This window comes from Oncorhynchus gorbuscha, linkage group LG01 (genome assembly GCF_021184085.1).
Source record: "Oncorhynchus gorbuscha isolate QuinsamMale2020 ecotype Even-year linkage group LG01, OgorEven_v1.0, whole genome shotgun sequence".
Classification (NCBI taxonomy): Eukaryota; Metazoa; Chordata; class Actinopteri; order Salmoniformes; family Salmonidae; genus Oncorhynchus; species Oncorhynchus gorbuscha.
This window is the reverse complement of record NC_060173.1, coordinates 46,166,563-46,187,424: the sequence shown is the minus strand read 5'-3', so window position 1 is coordinate 46,187,424 and position 20,862 is coordinate 46,166,563. Positions and strand designations below refer to the sequence as shown.

At 42.5% G+C, this 20,862-nt stretch overlaps 1 long non-coding RNA gene across 5 annotated transcripts in view; it reads left to right on the top strand.

Annotated features, from left to right (window-relative positions):
- LOC124038499 overlaps positions 1–20,862 on the top strand; it is a 58,305-nt gene that overhangs the window by 18,195 nt on the left and 19,248 nt on the right. For 2 of the 5 annotated variants that reach the window (XR_006839365.1, XR_006839362.1), the window contains 2 exons: positions 9,320–9,340; positions 19,119–19,221. This is a non-coding gene — a long non-coding RNA (uncharacterized LOC124038499). Of the gene's footprint in view, positions 1–9,319; positions 9,341–17,305; positions 17,990–19,118; positions 19,222–20,862 lie in introns of those variants that run through there. The other 3 variants (XR_006839363.1, XR_006839367.1, XR_006839364.1) reach the window with 2 other exon arrangements.

Genomic DNA, 20,862 nt, shown 5'->3' with positions numbered 1-20,862 from the left:
GAATTTATTTGCAAATTATGGTGGAAAATAAGTATTTGGTCACCTACAAACAAGCTAGATTTCTGGCTCTCACAGACCTGTAACTTCTTCTTTAAGAGGCTACTCTGTCCTCCACTCGTTACCTGTATTAATGGCACCTGTTTTAACTTGTTATCAGTATAAAAGACACCTGTCCACAACCTCAAACAGTCACACTCCAAACTCCATTATGGCCAAGACCAAAGAGCTGTCAAAGGACACCAGAAACAAAACCAGGCTGGGAAGACTGAATCTGCAATAGGTAAGCAGCTTGGTTTGAAAAAATCAACTGTGGGAGCAATTATTAGGAAATGGAAGACATACAAGACCACTGATAATCTCCCTCGATCTGGGGCTCCACGCAAGATCTCTTCCTCGTGGGGTCAAAATGATCACAAGAACGGTGAGCAAAAATCCCAGAACCACACGGGGGGACCTAGTGAATGACCTGCAGAGAGCTGGGACCAAAGTAACAAAGCCTACCATCAGTAACACACTACGCTTCCAGGGACTCAAATCCTGCAGTGCCAGACGTGTCCCCCTGCTTAAGCCAGTACATGTCCAGGCCCATCTGAAGTTTGCTAGAGAGCATTTGGATGATCCAGAAGAAGATTGGGAGAATGTCATATGGTCAGATGAAAACAAAATATAACTTTTTGGTAAAAACTCAACTCGTCGTGTTTGGAGGACAAAGAATGCTGAGTTGCATCCAAAGAACACCATACCTACTGTGAAGCATGGGGGTGGAAACATCATGCTTTGGGGCTGGTTTTCTGCAAAGGGACCAGGACGACTGATCCGTGTAAAGGAAAGAATGAATGGGGCCATGTATCGTGAGATTTTGAGTGAAAACCTCCTTCCATCAGCAAGGGCATTGAATATGAAACATGGCTGGGTCTTTCAGCATGACAATGATCCCAAACACACCACCCGGGCAACGAAGGAGTGGCTTCGTAAGAAGCATTTCAAGGTCCTGGAGTGGCCTAGCCAGTCTCCAGATCTCAACCCCATAGAAAATCTTTGGAGGGAGTTGAAAGTCAGTGTTGCCCAGCAACAGCCCCAAAACATCACAGCTCTTGAGGAGATCTGCATGGAGGAATGGGCCAAAATACCAGCAACAGTGTGTGAAAACCTTGTGAAGACTTACAGAAAATGTTTGACCTCTGTCATTGCCAACAAAGGGTATATAACAAAGTATTGAGATAAACTTCTGTTATTGACCAAATACTTATTTTCCACCATAATTTGCAAATAAATTCATTAAAAATCCTACAATGTGATTGTCTGGAATTTTTCCCCCATTTTGTCTGTCATACAGGCCTCTCTCATATTTTTAAGTGGGAGAACTTACACAATTGGTGGCTGACTAAATACTTTTTTGCCCCACTGTATATTCCAAATGGTGACATTTGCGCAATCGGTTTTCTATTGCTCATTTTCACGTCACATCAGTGATATAATTTCACCGTGTAGGACTGTGGGTCAATTAACCTTGTCAGAGTGGGTGCCCTGATTCTTGTTTGTGAGCTATGCAGGCTACTGCCTGGGATGGTCTCGCACTCAGAAGTACAATATGGGGAGGGGGCGGAGGTAGGTTGACCTCAGATTTCCCCACTGGAAGCCCGAGGTTGGGGGAGCGGAGGAATCTATCAAATAGTGCACCTCTAACTTTGTACAGAACTAATGCAATTAGTGTTTGTGTGTTTCTTGTTTGAAGTAATAATCAGGGCCTCTTCTTTATAACTGTGTTATTCTATTTGTGTGATGTAGGATTTGTGCAATTTAGTTTTATTTGTGTGTTTGTTGTTAGCAACAGGGTAATAATGTAATCATTTGATTATATCTTTTATTTGTATTTATATACTACAATTTGTTTATATTTGTCTTAGTTACTTCTTTTTGATATTTATGAGTCTTATTTGTGTATATATATATTAATTTAGTTTTAAATGTTATGATTATGTATTTGTGTGGTTCCAAATGTCTGAATAATGCAATTCACTCTGGTCTTGGTCTTGAATCGGTCTTGCTTTAGGTGGTCTCGAATATAACACTGCCTTTAGCTATTTACCCCAGTTATTCCTCATTATCTGAACTTGGCTGGGGCATGAGGACAGGGTAACCCAGGTCATCTTTACTACACCGCCTCGTTCCCTTCCTACCCCTGGCCGGCACATGATGGGCACTCGATGCCAGACCCACCCCTCCCTCTCTCACTCCCTTTCTCCTCCTCCCTCCCTCCCTTCGCCGCGGGCAGACTCAGGCATGGGATCTCCATCTGTACACAAAGGAGCCTCCTCTATCTGCATACGCTGCACATAAAAGAGCCTTTTGTCATGGGCTCTGCACACATGACCGTCCGCCTTTCACCCCCTGGAAAAAAATACCAATCTCTCTCTCCGTCAACCAACTCCACCCCCAATCGTCCCCAGCCCCCCAACCCCACTCCCTCCCTGCCAGAGTTACGTCTGCAGCAGACATGATTAAACACTCACTTTCTTTTTAAATAAAGAGATGCATAAGTGAGCTATACCTCCCTTATTACTGTTAAGTGATTTTCAAGTTTTTATTTTCGAGGTGCTAGTCAAGTCTCAATTTCTCGCTATGTACATTTCAAGTTTTGCTCTCTCGCTCCCCCCTCTTTCTCTCTTGCTCTCTCACTCTCCCTATCTCTCAGTTTATCTCTCTATATCTCACACTCTCTCTCTCTCTCTCTCTCTCCTTGGCCCTTGTTGTGTGCAGCACTCACAGTAAGTCACAGTGAACTACAGCATCTGCTGTCCTGAAATATGAATGCGCTCTAGTTTTTGTCTCTCCTCCTCTCCCGTTTCTGACATTTAAGTGAACTGAATGGGCATTAGTGTTTGGTACCATGCCCGGTTATCACCCCCATTACTGTGGCAAAAGGCGCACTTGGGATTGCAGACTGTCTGAGAGCTGCTGGTTTTCACACTGTCATTGTGGAGCCGTCTATCTTTTCACCCTCCTGTCCTGTAGTTGTGAGAGCTGAAGAAACAGCAAATTGGTATGAGCCTGTCAGAAAGGAAGAGAGTTAGTGGCACTATGAGCCTCTGCTGTCTGCACTCTATGCTCCAATGTGCTTTATTGAACAGGTCTCGACGTGGATCTGACCTGAATAAAGACCTAACGATTCAAATTGTCAAAGTACATTGGAGCATTGGAGTCTCTCTTTACATTTCACTGAGCAATAATGTTTTGATCTCCGGCACCTGCTTTAAAAACATTGAATGTATGTAATACTGCATATTTCATTTGGTCCTATACTTGATGTAAACATGGCCATTCAGCAAAGGTGCTTTCCTGCAGTTTCCTGAGTCCAATGAGCTGGATTTCTCAAGAATTAAATCCAATGGATATCTGCCATTTTGGCAGTGAATGATGACAGATAGATATTCCGTTGGGGAAGAGTCAGAGTCAGTTGGGGAGGGGTAGAGAGTGTAAGTAAGGAGACCGTGGGGACACACGCACACTGTTAAGTGCATGGGCCATAAAAATGCTCTCCTCAGCAGTTCCTCCGAAACACTGCACTGATGCCTTCGCTTTCTGTCCAAATAAGTGTGGATTTTGGAACGCTCCTCCAGCCCATCTTGCTGTCACTGCACAGCTGGTGCCGGAGCTGTGCCATGCAGGAGTGGAACTGTTTTCCGTACAAACAGTGCCATGTCCCCTCCCTGACCCCTGTGTGTTGTGAGAGGTCAGGGGCTGCCATGTAGCCGACTGGGATAGCCTGTCCACACCTCTACCCACACCCTGATGGGAGGGCTAAGGAGTCATCTCCTTTCCGTCACAGACAGACAGACAGACAGACAGACAGACAGACAGACAGACAGACAGACAGACAGACAGACAGACAGACAGACAGACAGACAGACAGACAGACAGACAGACAGACAGACAGACAGACAGACAGACAGACAGACAGACAGACAGACAGACAGGTCTGCCGGGGTATGAGTGGTTTAGTTCACACTGGGTGTATGTCTAGTGGGTTCATTTATAGTGTGAGACAAATTACAGGGATTGAAAATTACAGACGTGTTTATCTTAAGAGTTTTTGGGATGATAGTGTAAAATATGGTATGGAGACTTAAAATGTTTTTTGCTGTTTAGTTTAATTTGATGTTTTACTTTACACCCATGCAGATTGCCGCACAGAAATTGTACACCGCTGAACCGTGATGCTGAATGATATGCTCTTCCTTAATTGACCATTATATTATTTCACAAGAAAAACAATTAAAAAGTACTTTGATGTCATGCAATAGCCCAGTAGTTAATAACAAACACTCCGTTCGTTGAATTGCTCACCAAAACATTGCCACGTTGTCAAGTTACCTCACTCATCCAACCGTACAGGCATGTGCACAGATAGGGCTCTACCGTTGCAGAGCACATGCCCCTTTCCCTTCCAGACTCTAAAGTGCCCTTTTGGGTGCCCCCCCCCCTACACACACACACATTTTTTTTTAAGCCAGTCGCACCTGGACTGGCAATTTAAAAAACATTACAATACATTCATTACAGAATTCACAACACACTAAGTGTGTGCCCTCAGGCCCATACTCCACTACCATCTACAACACAAAATCAATGTGTACGTGTGTGTATAGTGCGTGTGTTATTATGTGTGTGTATGCATGTGTCTGTGCCTATGTTTTTGTCTCTTCACAGTCCCCGCTGTTCCATAAAGTGTTTTTAAAATCTGTATAGAAAATCTGATTCTACTGCTTGGATCATTTACCTGATGTGTAATAGAGTTTGATGCAGTACTGGCTCTATGTAATACTGTGCGCCTCCCATAGTCTGTGCTGGACTCGGGGACTGTGAAGAGACCTCTGGTGGCTTGTCTTGTGGGGTATGCATGGGTGTCTGTGCTGTGTGCTAGTATTTTAAACAGACAGCTCGGTAACTTCAGCTTATCAACACCTCTTACAAAAACAAGTAAATGAGGAAGTCAATCTCTCTTCCACTTTGAACCATGAGAGATTGACATGCATGTCATTAATGTTAGCTCACAGTGTACTTTTAAGGGCCAGCCAGGCTGCCCTGTTCTGAGCCAACTGCAATTTTCCCAAGTTCCTCTTTGTGGCACCTGACCACACGACTGAACAGTAGTCCAGGTGCGACAAAACTAGGCCCTGTAGGACCTGCCTTGTTGATTGTGTTGTTAAGAAGGCAGGGCATCGCTTTATTAAAGACAGACTTCTCCCCATCTTAGCTACTACTGCATTAATATGTTTTGACCATGACAGTTTACAATCCAGGGTTACTCCATGCGGTTTAGTCACCTCAACCTGCTCAATTTCCACATTATTCATTACGAGATGTAGATGAGGTTTAGGGTTTAGTGAATGATTTGTCCCAAATACAACGCTTTTAGTTTTGTAAATATTTAGGACTAACTTATTCCTTGCTGCCCATTCCGAAACTAACTGCAGTTCTTTGTTAAGTGTTGCAGTCATTTCAGTCCCTGTGGTAGCTGACGTATATAGTGTTGAGTCATCCGCATACACAGACACACTGGCCTTATTCAAAGCCAGTGGCATGTCGTTAGTAAAGGTTGAACATGTTCAATAGCGACCTCCATTTGAGACCGCCGAGACAGCTAGGCTAGCTGGGCTTCCGTGTTTCTCCCCCTCTGCGGAATCTGGAGGGATCCCGGGACAGAAAGCAGCGCTCACAGCAACTATGCCCAACAGAGCAGCAGGATCCAACATAAAACAAAAGTATATAAAAACACTGTCAGCTTTTAGGGCGGCAGGTTAGCCTAGTGGTTAGACTGCTGGACTAGTAACTAAAAGGTTGCAAGTTCATATCCCTGAGCTGACAAGTTACAAATCTGTTGTTCTGCCCCTGAACAGCCAGTTAACCCACTGTTCCTAGGCTGTCATTGAAAATAAGAATTTGTTCTTAACTGACTTGCCTAGTTAAATAAAGGTACACAAAAAAAATACAAGGTCTCTCGTTCAACAGCGGTCAACAACAAACAGACTTTGCGCTCAGGTGATGTCTGTTTGGCTAGAGCATTTCTCACAATTTTCTATTCATTTTCTCTCATTAGTGGCTTATTTAAGCATGGCTAAGGGCTGTTCTTACGCACGATGCAACACGGAGTGCCTGGATACAGCCCTTAGCCGTGGTATATTGGCCATATATCACAAACCCCCGAGGAGCTTTATTGCTATTATAAACTGGTTACAAACGTAATTAGAGCAGTAAAAATAAATGTTTTGTCATACCCGTGGTATACGGTCTGATATACCATGGCTTTCAGCCAATCAGAATTCAGGGCTCAAACCACCCAGTTTATAGTTAGGGATAGTGTAGAGCAGCAGCTGCATACCTGAAGTGACCTCCTCAAAGGTTCAGCCAGGTAGAATACATGATAGTGGCAACAAACGGAGTTAAGTTGGAAATAGGAATGGTAGGCTACATTCACTGGTTGAATGGGCAAGACAAAACATTGAAGTGAATTTGAACAGGGTATGGTAATAGGTGCCAGGCAAAGAACTGCAACATTGCTGGGTTTTTCACCCTCAACAGTTTCCCGTGTGTATCAAGAATTAAAAGTAATAATTGCTCAACAAGTCTGTGACAGTGGTTGCGGGAACTGTTTTGTGTGTGCACTCTTGTTTGAGCACATGCCTCCCCCAAAACGTCTGTGCACCCGCCCTGCAACAGTCATTTCGGGATCTACTGTCTTTGCCTGGTACAGAAATGAAATGTCAAATTCATTCTGATCCATTTCAACTGTGATTTTCTCCTCAATGAAATGAGCTCATTCTGGAGGTGTTGTTAACACTGGAGGAGTGTTACTGCTGTAATTCATCCCACTGCCACAGTGGCATCGCCACTACTGTTAGACCAGCAGCTGACAGAAACATTCATGAAACAGCAACGGCACCTCTTAACTGGACCTGCTGCTGCGACACAGTTTCATATGCTGTGTTAGTGCCACTGTGTTAGTGCCACTGTGTTAGTGCCACTGTGTTAGTTCCACAGTCTTAGTTCCACCCCCCCCCCCACACGTAATAAAGCCACGTCAGATTAAGACAGTGGCAATGTATCTGCCAGACAGTGAGCGATTTAGGTTTGGTTAGTGTTCTAAGTAGACAGGAAGCACAGTCCGTGTGTTAAGATATGGAGAAAGAGCATGCAGAGTGTATGTGTGTTAAGAGGTGTGTGTTGTGAAGCAGAGACAGCAAACAGGGAGTGTGTGTGACTGAAATAGAGAAAAAGCACATGGAGAGTGTGTAAAGAAGCGGGAGAAAGAGTGCTAGTAGCAGCCACTGGGCGCCGAAGGTTCGGCTGGTTGCCGGGAAATCCTCTCGGAGTCCTCTCGGCCCTGTCCATATGCCCGGCAAAGGTGCTGTGACATGGCAAAGAGTGGTCCTTGTTCTCGGTAGTGGCGGGCAGAATTTCCCCCACAGCACCATTCTAATGCCAGGCTCGCCCGCTCTTAGCTTGGCACAGGGGAATAATGAAAGTGAGTGGCCCAGGCTGTAGCCTGTGTGAAGGGTGTACTAGCAGCTAGCAGACCTCTCCTCAGAGGGGGAGCTCAGGGATGTAGGAGACCATGGTTCCAGACACATACCGACTGGTTGTAGTGGTGGTCAAGCATGGAGGGAAAGGAGACCATGGTTCCAGACACATACAGGCTGGTTGTAGTGGTGGTCAAGCATGGAGGGAAAGGAGACCATGGTTCCAGACACATACCGGCTGGTTGTAGTGGTGGTCAAGCATGGAGGGAAAGGAGACCATGGTTCCAGACACATACCGGCTGGTTGTAGAGGTGGTCAAGCATGGAGGGAAAGGAGACCATGGTTCCAGACACATACCGACTGGTTGTAGTGGTGGTCAAGCATGGAGGGAAAGGAGACCATGGTTCCAGACACATACTGGCTGGTTGTAGTGGTGGTCAAGCATGGAGGGAAAGGAGACCATGGTTCTAGACACATACCGGCTGGTTGTAGTGGTGGTCAAGCATGGAGGGAAAGGAGACCATGGTTCCAGACACATACAGGCTGGTTGTAGTGGTGGTCAAGCATGGAGGGAAAGGAGACCATGGTTCCAGACACATACTGGCTGGTTGTAGTGGTGGTCAAGCATGGAGGGAAAGGAGACCATGGTTCCAGACACATACTGGCTTGTTGTAGTGGTGGTCAAGCATGGAGGGAAAGGAGACCATGGTTCCAGACACATACTGGCTGGTTGTAGTGGTGGTCAAGCATGGAAGGAAAGGAGAATTTACTTTTTATCAACAGATCAGGAGAATTTCTCTTTTTGCTTTCCTGTTGGTGTTTGTTCTTCGAATCTATGTATTTTACCGTAAGTTAAGGTTAGTTGATTTTTCTTTGTAAGAGTGTGCATTGTCTTTGAATAATGCATTTTTATATGTTGTTGTGTCATGTTAACGATAATCACTGATAAATGTTTAGATTTAGCTGAGAATGGGCAACAAGGCCCAATATAATTTACATTTACATTTTACATTTAAGTCATTTAGCAGACGCTCTTATCCAGAGCGACTTACAAATTGGATGGTCCCTTGATGTTATTCAAATATATTTCAAATCATATGAGCTTAAATCATTAGCGTTTAATCAGATAAAATAACAATAAGTCATCTTCATTGTGAAAACCTTTTCAGTGTAATACTGTAGAATTTAACATGCAACTTAATTTAGAAAAGGCTGCATAGGTCATTTTTCCATTTTAATTTCCTGTCAACCTTTCTGCTCAAGGTCAAGATAAATTCACTTTGAACCTACCCCCTGATATGTTATAGCCTTTTTTATGTTGAGGAGCTCTGACCTTTGCTATAGTGGTGTTGTTGCTATACTTAGACTGTACTGTCCACACAATATCGGCTTCCCGAAGGGCCATGAGGAGGGTCATGTCTAGATGGTATACAGCTTTTGTCATTTTAGCTAACCCCTTTCCTAACCTTAACCTAATTCTCCTAACCTGCTACGTTAATTCTCCCGACCTGCCGCGTAAGTTCTCCTAACCTGCTACGAAAAATCCATTTTGACAAAAGCTTTATCTCTTCTGGACAAAACGCATAAGGAGTCGTCCCTACAATCTGGGTGTTTCCCGCTTCTGAAGGTTGTCCATTTTGAGATCTGATATCGGATGGGATCCATTTTGTTTTGCAAGCTCTCAAGCAGAATCTTTCTCGCTCTCTCTCTCTCTCTCTCTCTCTCACTCTCTCTCTCTCTCCCTCCCTCCTCCCTCCCTCTCTCCCTCTTTCTCCCTTTCTCTTTCATTGTCTTCTCAGAATCCGGTGAGGCACAGCAAGGTGAGTTTAGCTCTGATGGAATATCATATCTATTTGCCTTTGCTCTTACATGTTGAAGGCCATATACTGTACATTCGGGTCACTGTTTATTTGTGTGCTTATTATGTTTCATTTCACATAATATGTATGTAAGTTGTGAAGTTTTGTATTAGAGTCCCTCCCTATTAGCTTTGGATGAAAGTTTTTGCGTACGGAGGTGACTAAACACAGCGAGAACCAGCCAAATGCATCAGAAGTTGGATGATAAAAGGACAATCATTTATTTGTGTAATAGCGTAAGTACTTATGACTTATCTGGAATATTCCCCTGCAAACCAATGGTAAAATAGTTTAAAGTATTTGAATGACTGAACTCTGAAGTACTCTATGCATGAAAGCAATTTATAAGCTCACATTGAATCATGAATCTTCATGAATCTTGAATCTTGTACTTTATACCAAAATACCTTGACCTTGACCTTTCATTGGAAACTTCAAGTTTATCAAAAGCATCTCTGTCTAAAGAAAGCATCAATACATGGTTTGATTATCACATAGCTCATTACTTAATGACTGCCAGCATATTGGTTTGCTGGAATTTCACAGATCAATAAATTCAGATATAAAGATGTAGATGTTAAAGTGTTAAATGTTTTTGATCAAATGTTAATACGTTTTGCAGTAGTAAGTGAATGCATATAATTTGCAGCCTTGCTTACCATATCAAATGATCCTGTGCAGTTCATTTTCCTAAATCCAATGATTATTTGTACTTGTAAATATTGTATTTCAATAAAAAGGAGTGTTACTCGTTGCTTTGTAGGCGCATTGGAAATGTGAAACAGGTTGGCATGAAAATAGATGAGTCCTACTTTGCCCCAAGGAGCTTCTTTCCTTTGAATAAATGTTTTATTGGAAAATATGCTATTTTGAAAATGTGTTTTTCAAAATCCCTGTTCAATATAATAAGTGTAAATAATTTGTTCTCGTCCTTTTTGCAATTCCAATCATGGGATTATTCTCAGCCTTTTTGTTGGCAGGCAAATAAATAATGACTTACAATTTAGCTTTTAAAAAATATATAAACCAAAATGTGTTATTATTACACAATAATGAAGCGGATTTGAATTGTTCATGTGCTTGGCAAATTTAAACAGTTTATTTTGTATAGCCCAATTTAAGTTAGGGGTCATTTCTTCTTACCCGATTGATATTCACTCTTATTTTGTGATATCAATTACTATCTAATCAATATATGTACAATTATGTATTCGTTCCATATTAATCATATAGTAAATCTAAGCTATTTGTGGTAAAAAGTGACGCATTTTGATATTGAGTCAGTACAACATATTTGATTATTACTGTATAGATATTTTTTCCAATTACCTCTGGCCCTTCATTATAAATGTATTTGAAATTGTATTGTCATTAGAAAGACATTATCACTAATTTTCAATTCAAATATATGGATACTATACTTTTATAATGTTATTGTGGACTGTGAACCCATTTAAAAAATACAAAAATATATGTGACTAAAAGTTAACCCAAAATAATAATTCCGCATTCTTGTTAGTGATACAAAAATCAAATGATTTAGTAACAGTGTTCTTCATTCCTCGTTTGTAAAAAAATAAATACATCCAGAAGTCATTGAATTAGTTGTGAAAATATATATTTTTTAAAGTTACACTTCAGGGGTGTCGGTGAAGGGAAATATTTCACAATTGCACTTTTCTTTAGCGTTGTATAATATTCAAGTGTAAACATGTAAAGCACATACCCGTCTCATTTTTAAACATCACCATCACCATATTTTACTCAGACCCATAATATTCACATTTTGTATTTGTTTTTCAGCAGAAAATGTTATCATGACATTATGAGTGATTGCATAGTATGGACACCCAATGAAATGAAACAATGTCCATTTAGTTTCAAGACTTTTTATTTAAGCCTTCATTTTGACAGAGAGTAATGCTGAGACCAAAGTCTATTTTACAGATGAGCCCTGTATACACATCAATACACATGAATACACATCAATATTCATATCAATACATGAAAGAAAAACTAAATCATAGAAAACTAACATATTATTCAGTAAAAAAGGTCCTCAAATCAGCCTTTTGAGAGGCACCAATTCATCCAGCTTTAGAGAGGCCTTGGAGATGATATTCCTACAAGCAAATTGAAAAAAAAAAAACTAAAATTAGATCTAGTTAAATTCAGTGAAGATGGAAGGGATCTTTAGAATTAGCCATCCCTGTACATCTGTAATGAATATGTAGGTTTACTCTGTCAGGACATATAGGGTTAAGTCAACTTTCAATTGTGCACATAGACACAATTAATTTGTCACCCACTCAATACATACGTGTTAATTGAAGACAGAATGTGTGAAAAAAAGCATGGGCTGTTGAAGGAGTGTATCATATCGTGGTAGTTCTATCCAGGGTATCAACACTGGAAGTCTTCTGTCCACCATTTTGTGATCAGAACTTTATCTAAATGCCCCCATTTTATGTGCTGTGGAACACTTGCAGCGCAGTAATACGGCCGGTCATTTTGAGGGACCACTTCTATTGAATCTATTGTATTATAGGTTATAATGATTCATGAACATTGTGAAATGACACGTCACACACAGACACACATTAGCTAATCATAAATACTTTTGAAAGGACATGCCCGATTTCAAGTTCAAAAGTTGACCATATTTTAATTCTCATGGCAATACTACAAAAAAAAAAATATTACAACTATTTGTAATTCAGAAATGATACTCAGTAATTGCAGTGATTGTTTTTTCAAGTTTGTATAGATAAGAACACGTATTGCAAATTTTTTCCAGGCAATGTTGCACCCAACCCTTCCACTCTCTTCTAGTGTGTCCGTTTTGTGTGTTATTCAAACACATAGACAGAAAGGGAGAGTGGCGGTCACACTCTGCTGCCTGAAGTGACAGGCCAGAGATCAGAGGTCATGGGGTGTTAATAACACGTGATGTGTAGACCCTGTGAGTGACGTCCCTCAGGGGATAACCCCCTAATCGGCATTAGTTAATGTGTTAGTAATCTTTACCTTCTTAAAGCAAACAGCACTAGGCCCTCAATGGGTCTGCCTGGCCTCCCCTGTAACGCTTTTGACCCCAGGGTCATGGCCTTTGTTCCCTGCTCTATGGGGAGTGCCCTCAGAGGTCTCTGGTGTAATAGAGAAGTTGTTTAGACACGTGCGAGGCTGGAGCAAGACCACCTCATAGACTCACTCGGGCCCCTGTTCCTAGAGAGGGAGACCAAGTCTTTCATCCCTGCATACGTAGGGCCAGCCGGCATTGTGGTTTGGTGTTATCCTCCTAAATGGCTTCCTTTAAAATATCAATTGTTTCTGTGTTATGTGTCACTGTGTGCGTCTGGTATCCTGAGGCATTGCGGTTCCTGATCCTGCACAGTCAGAAATGTGGGTTTTTACTCCTGTTGCTGACTAATGGGTAAAGGAGTGTAGATCATGTCTGTCTATGGGGAGCTACTGCCCACTGCAATTTCATATTCATCAGACTTTCTGTTTCCTGTGTTTCTAGACACTAAAGGAAAACAAACGGGCTCCTAATTATTTCTTGACTCCCCTCATGTGACCTACATGGAATATCATGTGTTAAGTGTGACAGTTTTGAAAAAATGGGTGTACAGTGACTGTTACTCTGTGACTCCTCTTATGTATCAAATGATGGAGCATAAAACGTTTACGAGTGAGAGAGAGAAAAAACATTTCAATGAGATAAATCAGAAAATGCCATGATTCTAACTTTTGCATAGATTCTTTATTGCATTTAGTTTGAACTTCCCTTGGCCGACACTTTCATTTGACATGTTCTTTCCTGTGTGTTCAGCAGTGTGCATTTGACAATTACCCGTACTCAAGAGAAAGGTTAGAAGTGAGATCTCGATTATGGAATCCAACAGTCTAGATTTGGCACAATCGGGAATTCATTTTACGCCAAAATAACATGTGATTTCTTACACGTTAGTTTGCTGATCATAATAAGATCAAACACTCGTACTATCAAAAGTTATACTTCTGTAGGACCAGTTAGAAAAAATATTGCAAGAGCTTTTACCATAAATACTAGTGAAATACTACTGAGTTAAAATCTGTCGGATGCAGTTATCTGTACAGGATCTTCATATGCAGTTATTGGATATTATTTTCATTGTTTTGTGATAGATTGAAATGACCCAAGACCACAAAGCAGTTCTCATATTGATTGTGCTTAAAGGCCCAGCGCAGTTAAAAACAAGATTTCCCAGTGTTTTATATATATATATTTCAACACAATGAGGTTTGAATAATACTGTGAAATTATGAAAATTATGATAATGCCCTTTAGTGTAAAAGCTGTTTGAAAAGACCGCTTGAAATGTCATCCTGTTTTGGTGGGATGGTGTTTTGGCCCTCCATGGTGACATCACCATGTGGTAAATTAGTTAATAGACCAATAAGAAAGACATTTCCAAAAAGCTCGCCTACTCAGAGCACTCCCAGACAGTCCTAGCAAAATTCTTACTTGAGAAATTTACCTTTGCTATTTTTATTTCTTTTTTTGACTATTTTAATTGAAAACAATCACAGTAAGGTACTTAATTGTTACCCAGAAATGATTTGATATTAAGATAAAAAATTACTGCATTGGACCTGTAACATTTTATGTTGAATTATGAGTTTGTTTTCCAAATACTTCATTACAAATGTATATAACCAGCTTGTCAACTAAGAGTTAAAAGACTAGACAGAGACAACATTTTTGATGATTTTTCCTGGAGTTGCTATGGTTAGCTTTTTGCAAATGTGTAGTATTTGAATACATTTTATCAAGCAAAGTTATGTTTTGAATGTATCACAATGCTTTTCAATTCTGTATGAAGCCTGTAAATGACATGGCGGCTCCGCCATTTTGTTGAACATTTCCTTGGATGGGACTGAGGGACTGAATCTGTATTCTCGCGTTGATTGCCAAGCCACAATAACAGATATGTTAGTTAGTGTTCTACTCTGATCATGTTCTCCTTCACCCTCCTCTCACTGTGTGGATTTGTAGCATTGCAAAGCATAACCAGGAACATAGCTTCGACTAACAGGTTTGATATTCACTTCATCAACCATTTTAATCCAAGTTGATATTATCTAAAGTTAATACTGAGTAAGATGCATATCATATTTATTAACAATACGGTTCAACAATCCCTTCAAATACTACAGACGGAATAGTTACATTTACCTCCCTGTTCTTCCTCCAAGCTTTTTTTCTGTTGCTCTAGAACATCATTTCTTTAATAGCCGTATTGTTTGCCAAAGTTCTTATGCACACCTGTGTACGATTGCGTTCCTTAAAAAATATCTTAGTGGAAAAATAACTTCATGAAAACCTGCCATGTTAACATTGCTTAATTTATTATTTGAAAGGTGTTTAAAGAAAGCATGGTTGGGGTCATTTACAAATGTAAAACACACGGTATAGATGAAATAAAACGGCATGTGATTAATTACAGACAAATGCAACCCAAGTAGAGAAGAGGGGAGCGAGGTAGAGGCACACAGTGGTAGAAAATTGGCAGGCCACCCAAAACCAAAACCCTATCCTCAAGTGAACTCGTTGCAAACTCTTAAGTGCCAAGCTACATGATAACTGCAGACTGTTCCAAACCAACCACATCTCAAACAGATTTATAGTTACATGTCCATTTGTCTCCTACATCCTCTACAGAACCTGAACAGGGCATACAATCAAATACACAAATACGTAATATACATCTACCGTAGCCTCAGACTGTATGCGTCAATGTATATGCTTAAAACCAAAGGCGTGGATTTTTCAATTGGCTAAAACACATGGCGAGATGTGACGTGAGGCTACACTGCTTTGGATGGGGTTCTAGAGATCTACTGTAGCTCAGGCAGACACATCCAACCCAGTGTATCTCGTTTTTAAAAAGAAGACTGTAAAGACTGCTAATATAACGCCCTAACTCAGCTGGACCATTTCTTCAGTAAGTAAAAACAAAGAGTGTTTTCTTTTTCTTTTCTCCCTGCTAGCGGCAGGTCCATTGAATGTAGCCACCTGTGTTTTATTGAACCTTGTTGTGAAGAGAGGCGGAGAGGAGAGGGGAGAGTCCTTGGAGTAAGCGAGCGGAGGAACCGGTCGTCTGTTGCCGTGCTGTTCTAGCGAGGGAGCCGGCGAGGAACGAACGGGTGGTGGCGTTAGGAAAGTGCTCCTCAAAGACCCACTCTGCAGATGAGATGAGAGCCCAAAACAGGAGCAGCCGCGAGGGCTCGTCCCGTCTGAGCTAACCTCACAGCACAATGTCATCCACAAACCAACAGAAAGCTACACACAGTAAAAGAAGCAAAATAATAGTTTCCCCCACCTTTTTCTCTGCTAGGCATGCAATCCCCTGCTATACTTTTCATCGGGCATTGAAGACATAAGGCATCAAAATAAGTCCAGAACAGGAGACGTGCAGAGATTTGACCGTTTTTCCCTTTTCTCTCTTTCCTATTTAGAGCTCCTGATACTTCGGGACAGAGAGGGGGGGAAAAGTTCAAGCGTGTGAGCCCAGCCTTTGCCGTTATTTGGAACCAGAGCCAAAAGAGGCAGGAAGTTGTTTTACAATAGTGTTATAGTAATCTGCCACAAATGGGAAAAGCCCAACGCTGGTCGCACGGTGGAGAAGGTGGTGGGACAGAGAGAGGGAGGGAAAGAGGAAGTATGAAAAAGACAGAGATAGAAGAAAAAAAAACGAAAGTCAAAATGATAATCGGTATGTACCAAGATGGTGGAGGACTGGTCTGCCGTGCTGTTTTGTAGCGTGTGTGCGTGTGCGCACGCGCAAACGGCAGGGTGAAGGGCGGGTGGAGCACCCCACAATGCAGGATTCTAGATGATTCCAGGGTAAGGGATAGTTTAGAAGCAAATATACTCAACAATCTTTTCCTATTTGGACAAGCTATCCTGTGCCTTTTTAGCCAGGACAAATCAGAACCCCTCGTGTTTTCTGTGAATTCTCAATCACGTTGTAATCACAGCAGCTGTTTTTCTTCCAGAAAAGCAGTGAGGTCTCACCCAAAACGCTTATCAGGCTTTTGACTCCTTGCCAAGATCGCTGTAAGGGTCATGCGATGTTTAGCCCCTCGGAGAAGCAGAGCCAGGGCAGAAAGAGGACCCTCTTACTGTGCTGTAACTCTACTAACCCTGCTCTCTACCCTGCCACGTGCTACACTACAGTATTATACTCAAGTAGCTCCCATTTTTCCATATCTGCTCTTTGTCTTCTCAATGCTGCTTTCATGCTAGCTGCTGTGGCATGCTAGAGTTCATACTTTTTGTCTGTGAGCCGTGGCTGGCTGTAGCATGTGATCCAAACAGACTGTTGCAGCTTGACGAGAGGGAGAGCTGCAGTACTGTACTGTACTGTACCGGATAAGGTTAATCATTTAACCTGCTCTCAGAACTGTTTGCATATTTCAAATGTCCTTATGCAGGGCAGTCCACTCTGAGTGTTTGTACGTTCTCTTTTTTTCGTTTCCTTATTTTTAATGCTCTTTTCTGTAGCTGATTGCCGGGGTGCAGAGAGTGCTAGTATGGCGTGACTGTGTGCACTGCGTCTGCGCACTGCCAGAGGAGTGCATTTCTGTGTCATTCTTTCTCCTCTACCCCCTCCCACCCTCGACTGCTTTCCGCCCTCCCACTCTCCCCCCTCTCTCTCTCTCTCTCTCTCTCTCTCTCTCTCTCTCTCTCTCTCTCTCTCTCTCTCTCCCCCGTCTCTCTCTCTCTCTCTCTCTCTCTCTCTCTCTCTCTCTCTCTCTCCCTCTTTCTCTCTCTATCTCCCCGTCTCTCTCTCTCTCTCTCTCTCTCTCTCTCTCTCTCTCTCTCTCTCTCTCTCTCTCTCTCTCTCTCTCTCTCTCTCTCTCTCTCTCTCTCTCTCTCTCTCTCTCTCTCTCTCTCTCTTTCCCTCTAGGTCTCCGTCTCCCACCCTCCCTCTCTCAAGTGCATATACAGTTCCTTGCCGTGTTGGACGTGTGATGAAAAAGTGGCTGGCTCTCGTGCTCCGCCGCACCTCCTATTTCATCATCAGTCGAGCTTTTCTCTCCTTCACTCTGCGCTTGCTGCCTCGTCTCTTCTATCGCTCGCTCCCCTGTTCTCAGCTCCAGCCGCACGCAGGGGGGGGGAGACTCGAGCTCTGTGGGGAGAAAAAAAGAACAAAGGTTTGCTGCTATTTCTACAGTCAGGGCCTCCCCATAGCCCGCCCTTCCATAGAGGAGATTTTTTTTATTTTTTTTACTACTTGCTGGATTTTAACCCTCTGCCTCCAAATATCTACACAACGGCTCTGCAAAAACCTGGCAACAAGTAGCTTTTTTGGGGCCTTTCCGTAGTTTTGTGCGGCAATATTTGCATCACTTTGGACCTTGGTGTTATTTCTTCTTTTTGGGTGTTATTTTTTTCATCTGCATTGATACCCAGAGTTTTATATTTGTCTTTGAAAGAGTTTTGGCGGTGTTTATTTTCGATGTCTTCTTTTTTTGTCGCCGTTTGGTCGTGTTTGTAATCTCGCCACGTGATGAGCCTTCTTCCTCCTGTAGCTGTGTTCGTACGGGCGTCATTCCTACTGGGTAAGGCCCTCTCTCTTTTTCACGATCTTCCTTCTAGTGACTGTCTGTGGATGACAAGCAGGAGAACGTGTCCGGGTCTCTGAGCGTGTGGTACGTCTGCGTGTTCACAGACGTGCCCTTCGTGAGCGCCATCAGTTCTCTCGCCTGGAAATACTGCACCTCCCTCTTCTTCCTCACTCTCGCTGTTTCTCTCCCTCTTGCTCCCTCTCTCTCCCTCCCTCGTTCTCTCGTTCTCTCTCTTTCTCTCCCTCTCTCTCTCTCCCTCCCTCGTTCTCTCGTTCTCTCTCTCTCTCTCTCTCTCTCTCTCTCTCTCTCTCTCTCTCTCTCTCTCTCTCTCTCTCTCTCTCTCTCTCTCTCTCTCTCTCTCTCTCTCTCTCTCTCTCTCTCTCTCTCTCTCTCGCTGGCTCTTTTTCCTAACAGGGGAGTGAGTGCTGTGCTGGGCTGGAGCTCTTTCTGGGACAGGAGCCAATTCCAAACAAAAGACAGGAAAAGGCAATGACAGAAAAATGCAGCGATTGAATTTGGAAAAATGTTGCAGCGAAAACATAAGAAGTGACCGTGCATGTTGTTTCGTGCCGCCGATGCATGCTTGTGTTAAGTGTTAAAACTGATTTCAGGGGCTGAGAAAGCTTGGGGAACGGAGGTCTGAATACACTTTGTCGGGTAGCGAAGGCATTCGAGTTGGGAAGACGGAGAGAGGGAAGAGAGGAGAGGAGGGGGGGGTTCCTTTTTTCCAGACTGATGAATTATTCATGTAGGCAGCCAAGGCTGTGACTGGACTGGTTGTGCTATTTGCATGCATCAGACATGCTGTTTGTCTGTTTGCTAACATTCCTCATTCAAAGACTTGTTAACTAGCAGAGGGTTTTAGCTGGAGCCTTCCAGACAGCCTCATGGCCTCCTTTTGTTGAAGGGCCCGCCAGGCCTGGGCCCAGCCTACGGCAGCCAGGCGAGGTAGCAGCAGCCCAGGCTGGGGCTCTGGGCTGAGGCTGGGCTGGGCTGGGCTATGAGGGGGACTGCCTGGGGAGTCACGGGGGCCTGCATGCCTCTCTGCCTGCCAGGCTAGCTTGCTGCTCTGCCAGAGCTGCATGGGACACCGAGGCTGATGGATTTCTGTTCTCCTCAACAGAGATGCCGATCCAGCGGGGGAAAAAGAGAGGGAGAGAGAAGTTGCTCAGAATTTCACCCCCGGATTCGGAACATTTCGGAATCGCCTCTACTGCAGAATATTTGTAAGTAATACCTGTTTCTTTATGTGTGTGTGTGTGTGTGTGGTGTGTGTGTGTGTGTGTGTGTGTGCGTGCGTGCGTGCGAGTGAGTGTATTAATTACGTACATATGTTAAATTGTGTCTAGTATCATCTTTGTTTATAAAACTCATTGTACAAAATAATGGACTTCATACACTTTCGTACATTTTTTATTTTGATGCAAGTGCTGAACCGAAAACCGCAATCGGAATCCATTGCATATAGTCGTGCATTGCAGAAAGGTACTACTTTATGTCGGTTATGAAAGCGTTTTTTTCATGGCAAATTACCATGTATTAGTACTCAAACTCAAAAAGTATTATACTGTGACCTCTACACAACACCGTTATTTAATAATATTGCAAATGTGTTTTTCTTAATACCAGAGGTGTTTTGGTCCATTGATTACTGCCAAGTTCATCTTATTTCGTGGTAATCACGGGCTCACGTTTGAAGAGATATTTCATGTGAGTGATGCGGTTTTGGGTTAGGTGACAATGTGTGTGGAGTGATATCTTTCCCAATGACTCATCTGCCGATTAAGGCTGGGTTGGAATGATGATTTATTTACAGGTGTATTTGTTGTTCGTCAAAGTCTTGATTTATATTGAAACGTTTCTTTAACATTTTGCATGGGTTCTTTCGAACAACAAGTAGAAGGCGCGCGCGCGCGCGCGCGCGTGTGTGTGTGTGTGTGTGTGTGTGTGTGTGTGTGTGTGTGTGTGTGTGTGTGTGTGTGTGTGTGTGTGTGTGTGTGTGTGTGTGTGTGTGTGTGTGTGTGTGTGTGTGTGTGTGTGTGTGTGTGTGTGTGTGTGTGTGTGTGTGTGTGTGTGTGTGTGTGTGCGTAGCTCCTGTTCCTCTATTATACCCCTTATATATACAGCAGCATAGTACAGCATTTTTTAATACGTACCTACATTTTCAGTATATGATTGCAATTTTAATACAATTAGTAAAAAGTCAAGTCCCTGCAATGCACAGATATTTCCGACTGATAAATTATACTCTGCTCATTTTTCTTAACAAAAACTCATATTGAAGCAAATAAGTAAATCAGACTTCTAATTTACACACTCACACTTATACAAATATATTCAGTGTGTCTTCTCATTATAATATGGCTCCTATGATTTTGTTATGCATTTGGCTTCTACAAAATAAATTAGAATCGATATTATGTGTTGCTGGCACAAAATGTTATTTCAGCAGATCACCACTCAATCACCATCTTTTCACCAATACCCGTAAATTGTATCACTATAATGCTATTGAATATTTCACTTAATTGTCTCATGGACAATCAGTCTGAGTATACAAGCTTTTCACTCAATTATGTGAAATGCCTATCTGTGAGGTTCCCGAGCAATTTGTCACGCTTTTCATGAACATGGGGAGTTTGGTTACATGTTGAACTTGCTCTGTCATTTTGTGTGTCGATTGATAAACACATCTCGCAATGCATTGCCAGTTTAACACATGCCTGCTTAAGACTCTGCGTTCTAAAAAGCATCGGCCTAATTATTACCGACTTCACGCTTTTTCAAAGGATGGGCGAGGAGGCCTTTACTGAGAGGCTGCGTGTTAGTAGTTTGCATTCAGTCCATTACATACATGGGGAATTCAT